At 42.4% G+C, this 21,001-nt stretch overlaps 1 protein-coding gene across 1 annotated transcript in view; it reads left to right on the forward strand.

The window, feature by feature from the left end:
• The window catches only part of ANOS1 (anosmin 1), a 193,380-nt gene that overhangs the window by 85,731 nt on the left and 86,648 nt on the right, over positions 1–21,001 (forward strand). The window lies entirely within an intron of this gene.

Consider the following 21,001-nt stretch of genomic DNA (forward strand, 5'->3'; position numbering starts at 1 on the left):
AAGTGGGTGTGCAGCCACTCTGCTGCCAACTGCGAGAAGCTGCCAGTTTGTAAGAAGGATTGCTTCTATCCATCCATGTATGTATTCATCCCCTACCACCATAGCCCCAACTTATTCAAAGCCTTGTTACTTGCTTCGTGAGAGATTGGACCAATATGTGGTTTTTAGAAACAATACCTTTACAAAGACTTGATGCCCCCCGCCCCACCCTCTCAGAAAAGGTTAGCGTGAATTAATGCTGGTGTGTAGCATGTGTTGCAAGATAATAAACAAAAGGAAAAAAGCTATTTTGTATCCCTCAACCTCTTAATTTTCTGGTAATACAGCGGCTTCCTGCCTTCCAATGGCAAGTAACAAATATCATAGAAACACTCTTAAAATATTATTCAATGTCCTTTATTTATAGATCTGCTATTTAACCAGATCCATTATTTATCATTTGGTATCATTTAAAACATTTAGTGTGCATGCAGAGAATAGGATATGGGTGAAGCTGGACCCCTGGGCTAAATCCTATAAGCCTTTGGCACACAAACGTCTATTGGACTCAATGGGAATTCTACATACAGAGATGCTTTGCAGGATCAGGGCTCAAATGAGAAACATCATTCGTGCTGATAGACTATAACTGTGAGAGATTTAGCTAAGTGTAGAACATTTAGTGAGTAGTTTTCTTTAGGACAGTGTAGTGTATTATTTTCTGGTCCTAGTGTAATGGGGATCATCTGGAGGGAACTGCCATCCTTATGGAAAGAAGCAATAGTTATACTAAGGCAATGTCTACACTACCACTTATGTCAGCAAAACGTATGTTGCTCACGAATGTGAAAAAACCACCTCCCTGAACGACATAAGTTTCACCGGCATAAGTGGTAGTGTGCACAGGAGAGCTCTCTCCCGTCGACATAGAGACGCTATAAGAGAGATCTTACAGCAGCACAGCTACATCGGTACAGCTGCGCTGCTGTAAGGTCTCTAGTGTAGACAGTGCCTCACTACGATCACATTCAGACAGTAGAGAGCTAAAACAAAAATGCAAAACCAAGTTCTTCAGCGTTTTTTGTTTTCTCTTGCCCAAGCAAATTCATATCATCTTAATCTGCTTCTGAGCCATGGACTTCATTTTGTTTTGTTTCCATCAGATAAATAAGTGTAGCATTTAGCCCACAAAAAAACCAAAAACCCAACCTAGACAGATCTTGTTTTCTTTTATAATATAATCAAATATCTCTTCTGGGCCATTTATGAGGCAGGCACCACTTTCCCAAATATTTTGGTCAAGAGATATAATGTAATTTTTATTTAAAGGAGGATGATTTTTGAGACACTCCCCCCTGCCCTTTTTTCCCCTTCCTTTTTCTCCTCCTTTGCTACGACTGCATGAAGAAGCTCAGATGCCTGCTGCCAGAACGTGGTACTTAACCTGACCATCAAACAGGCCTCACAAAGAAAGGCTTTTCAGATCCCCCACTGAAACAACCACTGCATTTTATTATGGCGTGAAATTAGAAGTGAAAAGCCCTATGGCTCTTGCTATTTAGTAATGCAGAATATGTCGTTTCTGATGGCAATGGTGGTGCAAGGAGGGAAGTGGAAAGCCAGAGAAGAGAAACAAAGTAGCAGTTTAGACAAAGAAGGCCTTCTCCCCCTACCCCATCTCTGATTGTTTGGTGGTCTATAAAACCATAGCACTGAGGTGGATACGAGGCAAAAGAGCATTTTGTTGTGGCTCCATCATTCAGACATGTATGTGTGAATTTGAAAAAGGATGTATAAGGAGAATCATCTATTATCTGAAGAGTTCACTAGTTTAGCTCATTTATAAAAGAACAACAAAAAACTTGACTTTGCTTTGAGAGAGCAGTACTAATCTGACAGACACTTTCTGAGTACCGTAGTAAGATGGTGCTTACAACGAGGCTGTGCATGGTTATCTGAAGCCATCTTGTAACAGATTAGATGGAGAAAGGGCCAGCTTGTGGAATTTTTTCTTCCTTGCCTTCTTTTGAGATTAAAAGAACAATGTTTTGTTGTTGAAAATTACATGTAGATATAAAAGTGTCAAAACATTTAGGATTGATTTTGATTTTAAAAGTTGTCTTTGAATACTAAGGCAAATAGTAAACCAATACAAACTGAGATAGCAGATGAAAAAGACAGTAGTGTCTTAGAGGTAAGATTGATCGGATTAGGGCCTGTGTCGTCTTTTATGTTTGTCCAGAACCTACATGTTGGCACTACTGGTAGCTAATAATAATTACTATAAATAACTTTAAACTGTGTAAAACAACACCTGAAACCTTATATTATACAGATTAATACAGTTAACATTAAAGGTTATTTTTATGATAGTAGTAGGTCCCATTGTTCTAAAGGCTGGGCAAACTTATAATTAGAGATAGTCCCTGCCTGGAGGAGTTGACAGTATAAATAGACATGGTAGGCAAAGGTTGGACTAGAACAGAGAGGAAAATTACCTTGCTAAAAACCACACATCATATTAGTGGCAGAGCCAAGGCTTGAACCCAAGAGAGGAGACCTGAGCTAAAGCAGCTGAGCTGCTACTATTTAACCCATCTTGTTATTAATATTATTATAATTATTTATTATTTGTATTACTGTAGACCCTAGGATCCTCAACCATGATCAGGATTCCATTGCTCTAGGTGCTGTAACAAACACACTAACAGAAAGATGGTCCCTGTCCCGCAGAATTTACAGTCTAAGGGAGACACCACGTCAATACAGAAAATAGATGAGAGAAGTACAAGGAAAAAATTGAAACAATACTTGTCAGCATGAAAAACAACAGTCAGAGTACACCGGCCACTGTGGCTTTGCAGATATGTACTGGAGCTCCTTCCATACATTAGAGGTGACAAAGGTGCTTGTTCGAAAACTTAACAAATGGACAATGAAGGCCAACATCATTTACAGGAAGGAGTCATTCATATTGTGTAGAGCAGGGGTGGGCAAACTTTTTGGTGTGAGGGTCACATCTGGGTGGGGAAATTGCATGCAGGGCCATGAATGTAGGCAGTAGGGGAAGGGGGGTTGGGGTCAATGGTGAGCTGCAGCCGGTTCGCACCGGTTCGTGAGAACCGGTTGTTAAATTTAGAAGCCCTTTTAGAACCGGTTGTTCCTGGAGGAACAACTAGTTCCAAAAGGGCTTTTACATTTAATAAAAGCTGTAGCAGCTCCCTACCCTTCCCCCGGCCCCAGCTCACCTCACTCCGCCTCCTCTTCTGAAGGCTCCTCCGGCTTCTCCTCCCCCTCCCCAGCTTCCCGCGAATCAGCTGTTCGCGTGGGAAGCCTGGGAGGGCTGAGAAGAAAGCAGAGGCTTCCTGCAGGTGAGTTTGAGCTGGGGCCAAGGCTGGAGGGCAGGGGCGCCAGTGGGAGGAGGGCTCCAGGCACCGCGCCGCCTGGCGAGGTCGCGGCCGGACCCTGGGGCAGGGCGGCGTGGCGGGGCTCCTGGCCCCCAGGGTCCAGCTGCGACCTCGCCGGGCAGGGCAGCGCGGCACGGCTCCTGCCCCGGCCCCGGGGTCCGGCCGGGCAGCGCAGCTCTGGTTCCTGCCTGGGGTCCGGCCCCGGGGTCCGGCCGGGCGGCGTGGTTGCGGTTCCTGCCCCGGCCCCCGGGGTCCAGCCCCGACGTCGGCTGGGTGGCTCCAGCCCCAGCCCAGCTGGGCCCCCATCTCCAGGCAGCAGGGTAAGGAAGCAGGGAGCGGGTGTTGGAAGAGGGCAGGGGAGTTGCGGGGGGTGGATTAGTGTCGGGGCAGTCAGAGGGCAGGGAACAGTGGGATTGAATGGGGGAAGGGTCCCGGGGGGGCAGTCAGGAAGGAGCAGGGGTTGGATAGGGCGGTGGGGGGCAGTTAGAGGTAGGGATTCCAGGGACAGTCAGGGGACAGAGAAGGGGTGGTTGGATGGGGTAGGGGTCCCGGGGTGCCATCAGGAATGAGAGAAGGGGTTGGATGGGGTGGCAAGGAGCAGACAGGGGACAGGGAAGGGGGTGGATAGGGCATGGGTCCCGGGGGGGCTGTCAAGGAACATGGGGGGGTTGGATGGGGCAGGAGTCCCCCGGGGGGGCATGACCCCCCTCCTGGGGTGAGGAGGAGGGAACCGGTTGTTAGTATTTTGGCAGCTCATCACTGGTTGGGCGGTGGGAGGGGTGCAGTGCAGGAAGGGGCTCAGGGAAGGGGGTTGCGGTGCAGGAGGGGTGCAGAGCAGGGAGTTGGGGTACGAGGTGCAGGCTCTGGCCTGGCACCGCTTACCTGGAGCAGCTCTGGGGTGTCAGTGGCATGCACTGGGCTTGGCCCCACGCCGCTCCCGGAAGTGGCTGGTACCACGTCCCTGTGGCCCCTGGGGGAAAGGGGGGAGAGGGCTCCACGCTCTGCCCTCGCCTGTGGGTACCTCCCCCGAAGATCCCATTGGCCACAGTTCCCCATTCCCGGCCACGGGAGCTGCAGACAAGGGCAGCACATGGAGCCCTCTGCCCACTCCTCCCCCAAGGGCTGCTGGGACATGGTGCCAGCCGCTTTCAGGAGCAGTGCAGGGCCCACGGGGCCACGGGGGTAGCAATCCTGTGGGCCGGATCCAAAGCCCTGATGGGCCGGATCTGTCCCACGGGCCATAGTTTGCAGAGATTATAGATACAGCAGGAATAATCTGTGAATGGCTTTAAAAGCAAAGAGAAATAGTTTGTGCTTGATGCAGTGGAGAAAATGGTTTTTGCAGTAGTATTTTCAGTGGATGTGAGTGGGGCAAGATTGCACAAGATGTGAGATGCTGAGAGCTTGGCCAAGAGTTTTAGCTCTGTGAATGGCTAGGGAAAGCCATATGTTATTATGCTGAAAGAACTGGCAGGATTTAGACTCAGCCTGGATGTGAGGATCTAGATAAAAAGGCAGCGTTGAAGATAATGCCCATGTTATGGGTCTTGGTGATGGGGGAGGGGTTCTCCACAGTGACTGAGAAGGTAAGAAGGCTGATGATTTGGGAGAGGAAGAGTAAGAGGTTTAGCCATGTTGAGTTCTTCAAGATATTGTTTGGCTTAAATCTCTTACAAAAATCAGAGAAGCTTGATTAATCTTGCACAAGTAAATCCTAACTCGTAGGATCTTTCAGAGTGGTAGCTGTGTTAGTCTGTATCAGCAAAAACAACGAGGAGTCCTTGTGGCACCTTAGGCTGTGGCTACACTTAGCACTTCAAAGCGCTGCCACGGTAGCGCTGCCGCGGCAGCGCTGCCGCGGCAGCGCTTTGAAGCGCTAAGTGTAGTCAAAGCACCAGCACTGGGAGAAAGCTCTCCCAGCGCTGTCCGTACTCCACCTCCCTGTGGGGAATAACGTACAGCGCTGGGGCTTTGACCACACTGGCGCTTTGCAGCGCCGCAATTTGCAGCGCTGGAGAGGGTGTGTTTTCACACCCTGCTGCAGCGCTGCAAATTTGTAAGTGTAGCCAAGCCCTCAGAGACTAACAAATTTATTTGGGCATAGGCTTTCATGAGATAGAATCCTTGGGTTCTATGGGTCTATGAAAGCTTATGTCCAAATAAATTTGTTAGTCTCTAAGGTACCACAAGGACTCCTCGTTTTTTTCATAGGATCTTGTAATGGCAGAGACCACAGTAGTATCTGAGATCCTACTGAGACTATCAAGAGTATACTAGTGCATGTTTTTAATTTAATTGCTTCTTCTCTTTTTACTCCATTTCTTCACTCTCTCTTCATTTTTGCCATGACTTCATTTTCCTCCTATTCCCCTGTCTCTCTCCTTTGCCGTTTCTAATGCAACTGTGGAAAAGCTAAATCAAAGAAGTGAAATTTATCTGTCATCCTGAAGACAGTAAGTTTTGTGGTCATTCTGATCTCTTCCAATAATGGATTCCAGAGATTTGGCCCTATTGTGGAGAAAGCTCTACTTCCCAGTCTGACAAGTTGCATACTTGAGGATGACTGCTTCATAGTTCATAAGGAATATAGCTTTTGAGGGAAGTCATCATGAGGTGCTCTCTGAGGTATCTTGGACTAATTCAGTGGAGATTATTGAGGATTAACTGAGAATTTGAATTTGAACCTCTATTATGTGGGAAGCCAGTGTAGTGAGTGGAGCACCAAGGTGATATGTTCTCAGTAGCTGGTGTCACTGAGGAGGCAGATTGATATATTTTTGACTAACAGAAGTTGTGTTGATGTTGGAGTGCTCATATCTAGGTTTAGTAGCCTGCAATACTTCAGCCTGGAGATCACAAAGACATAGTTCGCTGTGGCCGGGTCCATGTTTTAGTTGGGACTCTATCAGTTGGCTAATCATACACGGACAAAAGTGTTTGTAGCATCTGTCACTATCTTTGTGTCCAGTGGGAAGATACCAAGACTGCAGACTGGTTAGGCCATCTGGGGACAGACTCCTTCAGTGGAGGCTCAATCTGAGAACAGACCCCTTCAGTGGAGGGAAAGGTGATGTGGCTGCTAGGACCTGAAGTTGTTTCCCTCTACTCACCGGCTTCACCTACCTCTTGCCCAAATCGAGCATCAACCAGTTGCTTTTCATCCAAGTGCTTATTTCACTCAGTCAGGAAGATAGTTGGTAGAGAGCGCTGTTTGTGTCAGAGGTAAAGAAAAAGTAGAACTAGGTATCATCTCTGTATTGCTGGTATTTGAGACCCTGGCATTGTGGCTTAATAGTGGTATTTATACTCAAAATCTATGAAAACTTTCAAAAACTTCATAAGAGCCATAACATGTCATGTAACAAAATCACCAAACATCTTACAAGTTTTATTATTTCAGAATTATAAAACAAACAAAGGAAAGAATGCCACAACAACCTTAAAATCTTCCTCAAGACAATTTGGCTTGGTATATAGTAAATTGACTGTTCAAGACTCTTTATGCAGCAGAACAGGAGTACTTGTGGCACCTTAGAGATTAACACATTTATTTGAGCATAAGCTTTCATGGGCCACAGCCCACTTCATTGGATGCATGTAGTGGAAAATACAGTAGGAAGATATATATACACCTAGAACATGAAACAATGGGTGTTACCATACACACTCTAACAAGAGTGATCAGTTAAGGTGAGCTATTACCAGCAGGAGAGAAAAAAAACTTTTTGTAGTGGTAATCAAAATGGTCTATTTCCAACAGTTGACAAAAAGGTGTGAGGAACAGTGGGGGTGGGGGGAAATAAACATGGGGAAATAGTTTTACTTTGTGTAATGACCCATCCACTCCCAGTCTTTATTCAAGCCCAATTTAATGGTGTCCATTTTGAAAATTTATTCCAATTCAGCAGTCTGTTGTTGCTGTAGCCCACAAAAGCTTATGCTCAAATAAATGTGTTAGTCTCTAAGGTGCCACAAGTACTCCTGTTCTTTCTGCGGATACAGAGTAACGTGGCTGCTACTCTGAAACCTGTTTTATGCAGCAGCTACACCTAAAAACTATTAAGTATTTTAGAGGATCAACTTGCCAATTTTAAGATGCTATAAAGAACAAGACTGAAATAAATTTATACCACAAACACACTATATGTATATCCCCCGAAATGGTAGATCAACAGAACTATATGCAAGGGCAGCTCAAAATATCACTGTTATCTTTTGAATTTGAAGAAGTTATAAGAGTATTAACTCCAGTTTATTCATTTGTCAACAAGCCTACCACACAATCCACAAATTGATTGATTGGTATTTGTAAGGGATGCATTAGTATTTTGGGAGCCAATTTTATGCTGATATAGCTGGGCATGATTTGATTTGGCAACGAAGACTGGAAACATGGAAACGTTCCTCAAATTTATTCTTCTGTCCTTTCAAACGTATTGATACTAGGAAAGTTTGACATAGCAGACAACCAACCTACACAGATAGATATCGAGATGTCAGTGTTAAGTTATTTTCTCTCTAAACAGATATGGTATGAAACAGTTGCGTCTGCCATAATATGATTATGTGCTTCCTTCTCGTTCTCCCACCGAAATAGTAATCTTTCTAAATATTTTCTGTTAAAAGAATTCCTTCATTTACAACAAATATTGATGACACTCATCATCAGTAAATCAAAACATGTGCCTGTGCCGACTTTCTGCTCCATGTTTCATCTTGGGTGCAGTGTGGGATACGGTGGGTTCCTTATCACAAAGACCATGTGTACTTCACAGCAAGCTTGACCTAAATGTTGCATCATGGCTCTTGGACTTTGCATCTCTCCAGGAAAGGAGATAGGACATGCTGTGGCAACTTCAGATACATTTTTTAAATGTCGGGTTTTAGGGGATTAATATAATTCAAACAGTCATCTTTCCCAAACCTCTGGAAGCAGAACCCCCATCACTCCTTTAGTTAAAACCAATCCAAAGCCTCCCTCTGAAAAACTACCTTGTGTTCTTAAAGACCTGTGCATCTTCTGTGATTGATTTTATGACCCCGCCTCCCCCTGTACCCCTCACACACCTCCATTTTACATTCTAGTGTAGGTCTTCAGGTCATACTTTCTCTCCTTTTTTACATGCTTTGATGAGCAGTGAAATAGTTGAAAATGTTGGCATTTTAACTATCATCATTGGCATCCGAGTTAGCACTCATTCAAATGAATGTGGGGCAGTTCAGACCTCAGAGCTAATGGTTAAGACTCAATTGGAAACTCAGACAGACTTCTTTGCATCAGATATATTCAGTAGTTAATTTCTGAAAAAAAAGAATCACAATCAAAACAATGAAACACTTAAACAAAGAAAGCAAAAATCTGGACACCAGTTCAGGATATGCCCATGTTCCTCAGCTAATTTCTTCCTCAGGGGAGCATAATGAACACTTAAGGAAACAGTGCAGTACAATATTCCTCTGTTATTTAAGTTGGTATTATATTCAAATTATATTACGTTGCCAGTATATTTTAAATTTTCAATATGCTGCAGAACTTTTCATTGAATTTTTTTATAACTGTGTTATAGAAAGTGTTAGGAAAAGCTGGAGGTTTTGATGATTTGGTATGAGACATTTGGGAGTTTTGATTTCTGGGTGTAGAAAGCAGATTGCATTTGTGGAACGATCAAACTAGATGTTAAAGTCATCAATAGTGAAACAGATACTACCGTTTTCAAATAAAATGTGCATTATCAGAGTTAGTACCACATTGAGATGAATGGGGCAGTTCACACCTCTCAGAACTATTGTTTCAGATTCTCACCAGATAGAGGAAGGCATTGCTTCAGTGATTTATGTTCATATTTGGGAGATTGTTTTTGCAATTTTTTTTCAGAGGAAGGCTGGGGTTTTTTGTGCAGAGATTGCAGCAAGGAAGGGATCATAAATCAAATTCTTCATGTTCAGAACTGGAGTGTATGCAAAGCCTGGCTTATAATCAACTGAGAATCAGTTAAGCAAACAAACAAAAAGTAATTGTTGCACAGAAAATCAAAGTAAATCTTCAAGAGTTCTCATAGAGAGGTCGTCACAACCTTTCTTTTAGGGGTATAGCAAATGGTGCCAGGAAGTATGCTTCTCATTACACCTGCTTTTGCCCTACACAGACCTAATGCCTTCAGCAACCACTGCTTGGTTGTGTACCCTCCCTCATTTCATAATGCTACACTGTCATAAGAGTTATAACTAAATCCTCAGTTATCTAAAGCCTCACTACAAGACTATTAAATTTTGGCTGAGAAGTGGGGTGAGGCTGTTGTGCCTAGTACAAATTAGTAGCCTTGTGGATTAGCAAAATGAAAATTAGCTAGATTCTATTTAGCATTAATATTTCAATTTTCTTATTAACCATGTTAAAGAAAAGCACACATTTCATTAGGTCTAAATAAACCAATGCACCTTCCCTTTCTCCATTTATTAACCAGCTCTAGATTTAGGAGTGCAAGTCTTGTGCTCCTAAACCACTTTGGTAAATCCCTTCCTATGATTAGGTCCCTCACCAAACACAGTCAGGAAAGGGTTAAGAGCCCTCCCTGCCTGCACACAGTAAAACCAGCTCCACCCAGCTCAGCTATCAGAAATGTCAATTATGAAGAGACATGTCTCACTGGCTGTAGCTAATGAGAGCAAGCCCAAGTATAAAGAGGAAAGTGTAAAAGGGACAGAAGAACTTGGGACGTCAAGAACTCTATGCCAGGCTGTCTCTGAAAGATTTAGGCCAGGTCTACACTCAAAATTTAAGTTGACCCAGCTACATCGCTCAGAGGTGTGAAAAATCCTCGCCCCTGAGCAATGTAGTTAAGCCGACCTAACCTCCAGTGTAGTCAGTGCACAGAGGAATTCTTCCATTGACCTGGCTACCACCTGTCAGGGAGATGGCTTATCTACCCTTTCCATCACTGTAGTGAATGTCTACACTGAAGTGCTACAATGGCACAGCTGCAGCATTTCAAGTGTAGATGAGCCCTTAGAAAGAACCCCTGGAAGTACAAGGAAAGTAGATGGAAGCTCTGAGAGCGAATGGCTTTTTTACTTATTTGTCTTATGCTTCTTTCTTTCTTTCTTTTTCTTTCTTTCTTTCTTTCTTTTTAAGCTGATTTGATTTAAGCCACTGTTGCCTGGGTCAAGGACTGACCCAGGCCCCTTGAAATGGAGTTTTGCACAAGGCGGTGTCCATCACTGCTCACGTACCCCTTTAACCTTTCTTTTTCACAGTTTAAATAAATACTTCTGTCTCTCCCTGGGATGTTACGGGGCTTCAGAAATTAAAGGTTGAAAAGGGCCTGAAACAAAGAGTACTATTCCTGTTATGTCTTAGGGCTAGAATCCAAAACTGTTATACACGCTAAATAGCACCTTACTCCGTGAGCGATCCTATTGACTTCCTTGCACCTTTTTGTGAAGGAGGGCACAATTTAACATTATGGGAGCAGAAGCTGGTCCTGACTATTTATATTGTAACTAGTGCTGTTTTTTATTCAGGGGGCAGTGTATTTTTAGTTTAAAGTGTCATGGGCTGTTCCCCCCCGCGCCCCCCAAGTGGTTAACCCCCGGGATGTGAGGAATAGCATTATTAACAGTCTTCTTTTGTAAAGAATATGGTGTTTGAATATTGACTGCATTTGCAGGATTTTTCTTCTCACCGTGATGTATATCAGGTTTTCTGTTTCTAAGCATAAAGGTACAGTGAGTGAATATAGAAGAGGCTGGATTTCACAGACGTAACCTAATGGAATAAAATGGATTCCAGCTGCAGCAGCACCATCCTTACACACAAGGCAATACATCATTAGAGAACAAAGATAATAAATATGGTGGGTGATCATTTCAGTCAAGATCCAACTAATGACCCTAAAGTATTTTTAAAGTGCCAAAACAGTCTATTCCGACATCTCATCTACAAATGTAGTGACCGTTCAAAATCTGAGATCTGGCTTTCATTCAAAACCAGTTCTTCAATTAGCGAATTAGACAATATCAGCTGGGTTCCCAGATAGCATGATAATGTCACAGAATAACCCTAACTGTAACTAATTTAATTAAGACTTGAACACAAAACTCTCCCTCTTTACCAAATGGTAATGCTCACTGACCTACAGTAGTAAGAATAAAAACAACATAGACTGGGAACACTTCTATGTTATTTAACCTTGTTGTTTCCAGTTCCAAGGGGAAATGTTATTCGTTTTATGTCTGCCTTGTGAAGCTCTTTAATGTGGACACAGAAAGAACCTGAGGGCAGTCATGTGGAGCTGATACTTTGTACCTAATAGTAGGCTTTATATCTGTCATCATTAACAGACATATTCAGTATTTTAAAGATACTTATTAATCCCTCTCAATTGAGAGTGGCAGTGGTTTGGTTTGGAAGATAAAATTGCAGATTTAGTTTGTAGGGAGATAATCACTAACGCTACTGGCTCATCAGCCTCTGAGGGTGGCGTGGGCTGGGGGGAGAAGAAAAAGAGAGAGCAAGCATGTCTCAGTTTAGGATGGATCACACAAAATGGTCACTGGTATCTCAGGCAGTGTATTGATATAAGTTGTCCTGACAGCTGTTGCTTCCACAGTTTAGTATTCCTCACCAGGTCTTATGAGATCTTGGAATTAAGGAGGTGAACAGTTCATTAGTGCATCTCTGTCTCGAATGTTTTATTTGTTGCGTGTTGTTCAGAAACAATGTGTGACTGAGTTTTCCATTTCATTACACTAATTTGACACATTGGATTACATCAGTGTACACCAGCTAAGGAGCTGGTCACATGCATTAATATTGGACAAAAATCAAAGTAAGGAGAACATGAAAAAATAACACAGGGATCTTGTAAACAACCTGGGAATAGTGTGCCATTGTCTGTAACCTCAGTTTGATGAGCAAACATTTTTTCATTGTAACATATACAACTCAAGCCAGGTGTTTGTGTGGGATGGCGTTAATAGAGTTAAAGGAGGGATGATACTCATATTGAAGGCTGGTAGAAAGGGGTGATTGTTGCTTCTTCTGAGTTCATGGCTATAGCCTGATAACATTTTAATCCATTTCTTGATAGGTATAAGTCTTAGAATTTAAACCTGGGTGTGACATTTTGGGATCCACTCAGACCAGTATGAGATTCCGTCACCAGCTGTCCTGTAACTTTGGGGTCCTTTGTGCTATACAGTTATGGTTGAATTCCCTAAAACCAATAGCCAGGCTAAGGTTTCACCCTGACTGCCACCAGCCTACTTACTCTTTGGAGGGTGACATCAAAAGCCCTTCTAGCTCTGGGTCTCCCCGAATCTGTCCTTCCCGAGTTCTTACCTTCCAGACACTTGAATTGTTCCCCTCTGGCTCATCACACCCAAAGTGGGAAAGGGAGGGGCCTTAGGCTGGAGTTCCCAACTAGCTGCAGAAGCTAGCTGTCCCCCAAGGGGCTACCTGGACTGAATTGAACTGTATATAAAAGGTGGTGGGAACAAACACTGAAAATAAAAGTGCACTGGTGTTTGCACAGAGAGGTCTCCGGTTGGTCTTTGAGAGGAGCGGTGAAGCGTGCCACTACACGTGGTGGAGAATGCAGGCATAACCTGTATACATATCTCATGATAACTATTCAGTTCAATGCATGAAAGGCTTTCATAAAAGATCTTACTCGATATTCCTTATAGTAAAATAACATAGCGTGCAATTAGTTTAACTGCTTATTTTGGGGGAGTTAAACCTTCTGTTCTCTCCTTGAGGTGTCTGGCCCCTGGTTGTCACACTGGATTTCCTACGTGAAGAAGTGCCAATGCAGACTTCTTATATCTGAAATACAGCAGTGCACCCAGTTTGTTTTTTTTAATTAAGTGCTAAGATTACAAAGTAGTCTTTTTGGCACTTATAACTACTTCTGTTAGGCTGTGAATGTGTGAGGGCTACTGTATTTCTGGGCATAATTTGTAATAATGTGCCAAAAAATTAATGAAAGATGGTTGGTTTCCATAGGCATCCCACAAACAGTCATCTTGTGTTTTAAATTGTAAGTAGCTCCTGATGCCTATGTTCAGTAGTATTATGAAAAATAGTTTCTGTAAATGTAGCGTGCATCTCATGACTCTTATCTAGTAAAGAAGAAAAGTTTTCATGGAAAAATATAGTCTATAATATGATATTTCTTATATCTAATATTGCTGCACTAGACTGGCATGCTAAGTGTGAATTTGGGCTGGGTGAGCTTCTCCTGTCCTGAAGCCAAAAGATTGCATTATCCTGGCAAGACATGGTGAACTTTTTGATATACAGAGTGAAACAATTTCTATTTCAATTTATAATTGGAGAATATCCACAAAGTACCTATGATCATCAAGTCTCTTTCTAACTTCCTTTAGTTGTTTAGATATTATTTCTCACCGGGTTATCAAGTATTATACAAACTAAGATACGCAAAAGCCCAGATTAAAAAGACACTTTTCTCACTTTTCCCTTGGGCAGAGGAGCTTGACTGTTGGTGTAGGAATTTTTTTCCATTTTTTTTGGGACCATCCATCCGAGGGGAAGGCTTCACTGAAAATATGTGTTGTAGACCTTAATGAACACTGTACATTGGCCAAACCGGACAGTCTCTACGTAAAAGAATAAATGGACACAAATCAGATGTCAAGAATTATAACATTCAAAAACCAGTCGGAGAACACTTCAATCTCCCTGGTCACTCGATTACAGACCTAAAAGTCACAATATTACAACAAAAAACCTTGAAAAACAGACTCCAACAAGAGACTGCTGAATTGGAATTAATTTGCAAAATGGACACCATTAAATTAGGCTTAAATAAAGACTGGGAGTAGATGGGTCATTACACACAGTAAAACTATTTCCCCATGTTTATCCCCCCCCCCACACACACACTGTTCCTCACAACTTCTTGTCAACTGCTGCAAATGGACCATTTTGATTACCACTACAAAAAGTTTTTTTCTCTCCTGCTGGTAATAGCTCACCTTAACTTATTACTCTTGTTAGAGTGTTTATGGTAACACCCATTGTTTCATGTTCTCTGTGTATATATATCTTCCTACTGTATTTTCCTCTGCATGCATCCAATGAAGTGGGCTGTAACCCACGAAAGCTTATGCTCAAATAAAATTGTTAGTCTCTAAGGTGCCACAAGTACTCCTGTTCTTTTTAATGAACACTGTCATTCTTTGGCTGAGTCTGATCACACTGGCAAGGAGTTCTATGGTTGGGATCCCGCCACCAAGTATGGTCTATATACAGTGGCAGATAGTCACAACCTACATCTTTTCAGACACTTTGTCCCTGTGGAATGCAGGTGTCTTACAGGTGGAAGACAATTTTGAAGTCATTTAGGTCCCAGTTTTTTACAATATCTCTAATAATGGGTATGATAACTGATGTTAGAAAAGAGAGTTATGCTTAAGCAACATTCTTGGCATGACTGTTTTATTCAGTTACCTCTATGGGACAGTAAGAAGCTTCACACCCAAGCTCTAAGAGTGAATGGCTTTTTGACTTATTTGTCTTTCTTTCTTTCTTTCTAAGCTGATTTGATTTAAGCCACTGTTACCTGGGTCAAGGACTGACCCAGGACCCTTGAAATGGAGTTTTGCACAAGGTGGTGTCCATCACTGCTCACATACCCCTTTAACCTTTCTTTTTCACAGTTTAAATAAATACAAAATGAAGACTTTTCCCCCTAGAGTAACTAATAGACTGTCATTTAAAAATATATATAATACCAGAAAAGACTTGCAATGCACTATGTGTGAGAGTTTCGAAAGCTCTCGGTTGGCTTAATTTTGTTCCCACTGAAGTCACAAAGGGCTTATAGCTGGGTAAGAAATGGTTTTCTTGTCCCATGAGAATTTTCAAGATTTCAAAATTTTTCCCCATCCCAAAGCATGAGGAAAAGTCAAAATCTTGAAACATTTTATGAATCGATAATCAGGAAAAAAAAATGGAGATCAGGTCAATTGAAATATTTTGATAATTTTGAAATATTTTGTTTTGTTTTAGACTTTAAAAGTATTTTAAAACTCTTTTTAGTATAAATTACCTACAATTTTAAAACAATGTTTTTGAATGAAAACATGAAACTTTCTTTTTCAAATGTCAAAATGGAATGTTTTAACAATTTTAAAACTATTAAAAAATTATTGGGTGATTCATCATGAACATTTTTGGCAAATCACCATTTTCCACCCAAAAAATTTAGCTGGAAAATTCCCAACCAGCTGTAGCAAAACCCATAAATAAGCCAATGCTAAGTAAGCACTTTTGAAAATCCCTTCCCTACTCTGTTCTCTAAATATAGTAAATATTATAGGCCATATTTTTAATATGCCTATTTGTATTTATTCATATTTAAAAACTCTGCCAATAAAATTCTTTTCATAGTGAAGAGTGTCCCCTACCATAATTTTAAAAACACGATAAAAGGATTGCAAAACAAAACTGATGAAAACAGCAGTAATTCATACAACTCAACCAGTGCCAAGAGCTTAACATTATTCCTGAGTATATGTAGTCATCACTGACATCGTTTATACCTACATTGGTTTTGAAAGATACAAGATACTGGGATCATTTCAGTTATCATTTAAAGCAGGTACTGTGTTGAAACATGGCAATTGTTTAACATTTCACAGCAACACTGTAAAATAGACTAGAACAGGAAAGGAAAGGCCGAGTTAAACTACAGCAGATTTTAACATAGGGATAGTGCAGTTATCCAAAACAGAATTTGGCAAAGGCAGCAGGTTAAAACCTTTCCTCTTATGAAGAGTACCAGTGGGTCTCTAATGACCACAGGTGGTTAGGACCTCAGTTTTATCTCTCAAACAAAACAAAGCCCTCTCCAGCAGCACAATGTACCCTAACATCATGCTGGAATAGGTTCAGTAGTAACTCAGAGGGAACAGTGCCATCTACTGACTGAATTATCAGAACCACTTCCTGCAGCAGCTTTGTATATGTTGGTGGTCTGTCCTCCAAGTACTGCACTTAGCTTAGCTTCTGAGAGCTGGTGGTATGGTTACAGGTGACTTTTTTCTCCTTTATAAGTAAAATAGTCAAAATCAGCAGAAAACTGCTTCCTGGCATAAATTTTGCCTTATCCTGGAAGAAGGATTTTCAGAATCCTTTTACAGACACACATTTACAATAATCTGGAAAGCCAGGAAGTGTTTACCTGCTGGATAGAATACTTTCCCCATGAGTGTTGTAGGCCTTTCTTTGAAATTCTTTTTATTGGCCAGAAGAATTGTATGTTCTCCTCCCCAACATGAAATCTTGTCTGAAGTCCACTGAAATCAACGGAAAGACTCCAAATGACATCAGTGCACTTTGGATTGGGCCCTTGGTGACTTTCAGCAAAGTCTTTGAAATGTGTCATCTGGACGTTTAATTTCATGACACACATACTTTATCCAGATATTTTCTGAAGAGTTGGACATAAAAACCAAATATTGCCTGCCGCTGCTATTGACAATGGGTTGACTTAATTTAAATATTCAACATGACATATTTTATATCTTACAGTATCTTCCTGTCTAGGCATTATTGATTGAGGGCTTGATCTTACAAGACTTTCATTTGTCAAATTCCTGTTTTTAGGGGCGAATCCTCAGCTGAGTGCCTAGCTTGATTGGATGTCCCGCTTTGGGCACTTCAACAAAAGTGGATCAGAATCACTCTTTTGCAGAACACACATAGATAAACAGCCTATTTAAAGCCTATATAAAGGGGGGGGGGGACTTTATTTAAATATAATAAATAAAATGCAGTTCAGAAGAGTATTTGTAATGTAAACCAGAACAGAATGCCTTACTAGAAATTAACACAGGTTGGCCACTATGAGACATATTGATTTGTGTCATGAGAAAATCCACAGGAGAGATTTAAACAGAGAGAAATATCTGCACTGTTCTCCTCCCTGAGATTTGCCCCTGAACGTTGCCATTAATGGGGTAAGGTTTGCCCTCCCTACAAACAGCATATGAGATCTCAGGGGTGGTCTCTTTGGTTAATGCCCTAGACTAAAATACAAGAGAGCTAGGTTCAAATCCTGCCTTTGCCAGGGATGTCCCACGTGACTTTGGTGCCTCAAATTCTCACTTGTAAAATGGCAATATCAAGACTTATCTCCTCATGTTTTTATGAGGCTAAATACACATTCATTAATGTGAGTAAGACACTCCTTTGCTATGGTGATGGGGGCTACATAACACACTAAATGAATCTATTTCCCGGTGTTAAGTATCCTCACACCTTCTATGAGTCATCTCGATTATCACTTCAAAAGTTTTTTTTTTCTCCTGCTGCTGATAGCTCATCTCAGTTGATTGGCCTCTTACAGTTGGTATGGCTACTTCTACCTTTTCATGTTCTCTGTATGTATAAATATCTTCTTGCTGTATGTTCCAGTCTATGCATCCGAAGAAGTGGGCTGTAGCCCACAGAAGCTTATGCTCAAATAAATGTGTTAGTCTCTAAGGTACCACAAGTACTCCTGTTCTTTTTGCCTTTATGAAGAGTATCCTAAATCCTGAGTTATCAACAGTAGGCCAGACCCATCTGCACTTTGTTTCTCTGCTCCTGATGACCTAGTGACCGAGGATGTGGAGAAAGCTAGTGTACTCAATGCTTTTTTTGCCTCTGTCTTCACAGACAAGGTTAGCTCCCAGACAGCTGCACTCTGCAGCACGGTATGGGGAGGAGGTGACCAGCTCTCTGTGGAGAAAGAAGTAGTTCGGGGCTATTTAGGAAAGCTGGACGAGCACAAGTCCATGGGGCCGGATGCGCTGCATCCGAGGGTGCTAAAGGAGTTGGCCGATGAGATTGCAGAGCCATTGGCCATTATCTTTGAAAAATCATGGCGATCGGGGGAGGTCCCGGATGACTGGAAAAAAGCTAATGTAGTGCCCATCTTTAAAAAAGGGAAGAAGGAAGATCCAGGGAACTACAGGCCAGTCAGTCTCACCTCAGTCCCTGGAAAAATCATGGAACAGGTCCTCAAGGAATCAATTCTGAACCACTTAAAGGAGGGGAAAGTGATCAGGAACAGTCAGCATGGATTCACTAAGGGCAAGTCATGCCTGACTAACCTAATTGCCTTCTATGACGAGATAACCGGCTCTGTGGATGAGGGGAAAGCAGTGGATGTACTATTTCTGGACTTTAGCAAAGCTTTTGATGCAGTCTCCCACAGTATTCTTGCCAGCAAGTTAAAGAAGTATGGGCTGGATGAATGGACGGTAAGATGGATAGAAAGCTGGCTAGATGGTCGGGCTCAACGGGTAGTGATCAATGGTTCCATGTATAGTTGGCAGCCGGTATCAAGTAGAGTGCCCCAGGGGTCAGTGCTGGGGCCGGTTTTATTCAATATCTTCATTAACGATCTGGAGGATGGTGTGGACTGCACCCTTAGCAAGTTTGCAGATGACACTAAACTGGGAGGAGTGGTTGATACGCTGGAGGGTAGGGCTAGGATACAGAGGGACCTAGACAAATTAGAGGATTGGGCCAAAAGAAATATGATGAGGTTCAACAAGGACAAGTGCAGAGTCCTGCACTTAGGACGGAAGAATCCCATGCACTGCTACAGACTAGAGACCGAATGGCTGGGCAGCAGTTCTGCAGAAAAGGACCTAGGGGTTACGGTGGACGAAAAGCTGAATATGAGTCAACAGTGTGCCCTAGTTGCCAAGAAGGCTAACGGCATTTTGGGTTGTATAAGTAGGGGCATTTCCAGCAGATCGAGGGATGTGATCATTCCCCTCTACTCAGCACTGGTGAGGCCTCATTTGGAGTACTGTGTCCAGTTTTGGGCCCCACACTACAAGAAGGATGTGGATAAATTGGAGAGAGTCCAGCGGAGGGCAACAAAAATGATTAGGGGGCTGGAGCACATGACTTATGAGGAGAGGCTGAGGGAACTGGGATTGTTTAGTCTGCAGAAGAGAAGAATGAGGGGGGATTTGATAGCTGCTTTCAACTACCTGAAAGGGGGTTCCAAAGAGGATGGATCTAGACTGTTCTCAGTGGTAGAAGATGACAGAACAAGGAGTAATGGTCTCAAGTTGCAGAGGGGGAGGTTTAGGCTGGATATTAGGAAAAACTTTTTCACTAGTAGGGTGGTGAAGAACTGGAATGGATTACCTAGGGAGGTAGTGGAATCTCCTTCCTTAGAGGTTTTTAAGGTCAGGCTTGACAAAGCCCTGGCTGGGATGATTTAGTTGGGTTTGGTCCTGCTTTGAGAAGGGGGTTGGACTAGATGACCTCCTGAGGTCCCTTCCAACCCTGAGATTCTATGATTCTATGAGATTCTATGACTCCTTCCCCAGTACCCAAGCAATACAACTCCATTGAAGTTGCAGAGTCATGGTTTCTTCTGCCATCAGCTACTCCCCTCATAGGCTGATCCCCATGACAGAGAAGACCTGAGTCAGGCCTCCCAACCTACTCCTTGCCACTGTCCCATCTCCCCCAGATCCTCAGGCTAAGTGGAGGGGCAGTGCCATAGAGGCAACAGCGCCTTCCTTTCATGTGGGAAGAGTATGAGGCACATGTGGAAGATCCCTTTTGTATGTAGATGGGGGATCCAGTCAGGTCTGGTGTTACTAATGAAAGCTTTCTGTGGCTCTGCAGTAACCAAGCAAGAATCAGGAAAAGGTATAGGGTCATTGAAGTCAATGGCAGAGATCCTATGGAGTCAGGATTTCACCCATAGTGTCTTCCCTCATATACCATTGTAAATCAAGACTAACTCGATCAAAGCCAGTTGAGGGTTGTAAAACTGGTGTGGGAGCAGAATGAGGCTCAGACGTATGGCACTTATAGCACAGAAGCAAGAAAACTCTGGAGTTCATTAAATTGTTGGAGTTTAGTGAAAGCTTTAAAAAGTAGCAGTCTAATTATGCTAAAGTGTATCTTGTGGTTATTAAACTGCCAGAAGCTGGGATTAAAACACCAAAACACCAAAATAGGAAATGGGGGATAGCTATATTTCATTGTTGTAGCCCCTGTGACTAATACTTTTATGATTTTTTTCCCACCGAATTCACAGTTCTCTTTCACTAGTAGGAAAAAAGGCAAATCTTGTTTCAGTGCATTTAGTTTTTTGCCATGGCACATATGTACAGTTATGCTTAGATATAGGTTGTATGTTTATGTTCATTTCTAAACTGTGTAGATGCACATGGTACTATGAGAGCCACTCTATTCACTCCCTGTGAAACATCTGGCACTGGCCACTGTCTGAGACAGGATACTGGGCTAATGGACCATTGGTCTGAGCCAGTGTGACCATTCTCATGTTCTTATGTTAAATTCTTGATTCTAAAACAAAATGCAATATGTATTTAAGGAATATTTGTGATTTTAATGCTAAACTGTACATCAAGGGCCTTATTCTCCAGTGTAGCAGCTTTTCCCTGTGACCAGGGATAGTATATGGAATTTACTCTCAGCTCTATTAGTATTTTCCAAGATCTTTTGCCTTAAAAATAATTTAAAAAACACCCCCAAAATAAGGAAGAGTGAAGATTTTAGGAAGTGGCAAATCTTTTCCCTTTTCCCTGGCAATGGAGGGTCC

Source organism: Mauremys mutica, chromosome 1, assembly GCF_020497125.1.
Source record: "Mauremys mutica isolate MM-2020 ecotype Southern chromosome 1, ASM2049712v1, whole genome shotgun sequence".
NCBI classification, from domain to species: Eukaryota; Metazoa; Chordata; order Testudines; family Geoemydidae; genus Mauremys; species Mauremys mutica.